The following is a 311-nucleotide window of genomic DNA, read 5'->3' as shown; positions in this document are numbered from 1 at the left end:
AGATAAGATGTGGGATCCACTTGCTCTAAAAAAAAAAGAACTCGTGACGTGTTTTGTTGTTAATTAGAAAAAAAGTAAATAAAACTAACAATATCTTATGGACAGCTACAAAAGGCTTCCATTTTCTAAGGAATACGCGAGCAAAAAGCAAGGTTTCTTTTGGCAATATTGCTGAATTTATATCTGCTTTCGAGGATGCAACATTTGCAATTTCCGCGATGTTAAGCTTTCCTCCAATAACGGCTCCTGTAGGACCGTGTGCTGTTATTTTTATGGAGGAATAATGAGGCAAAGGTCGAATATGGACTCAT

At 36.7% G+C, this 311-nt stretch overlaps 1 protein-coding gene across 3 annotated transcripts in view; it reads right to left on the bottom strand.

Annotated features, from left to right (window-relative positions):
* LOC119593036 (potassium voltage-gated channel subfamily KQT member 1-like) overlaps positions 1-311 on the bottom strand; it is a gene marked incomplete in the record, with an annotated part of 139,545 nt that overhangs the window by 29,178 nt on the left and 110,056 nt on the right.

This window comes from Penaeus monodon, chromosome 31 (genome assembly GCF_015228065.2).
Source record: "Penaeus monodon isolate SGIC_2016 chromosome 31, NSTDA_Pmon_1, whole genome shotgun sequence".
In the NCBI taxonomy this organism is placed as follows: Eukaryota; Metazoa; Arthropoda; class Malacostraca; order Decapoda; family Penaeidae; genus Penaeus; species Penaeus monodon.
This window is presented reverse-complemented; position numbering and strand designations above follow the sequence as displayed.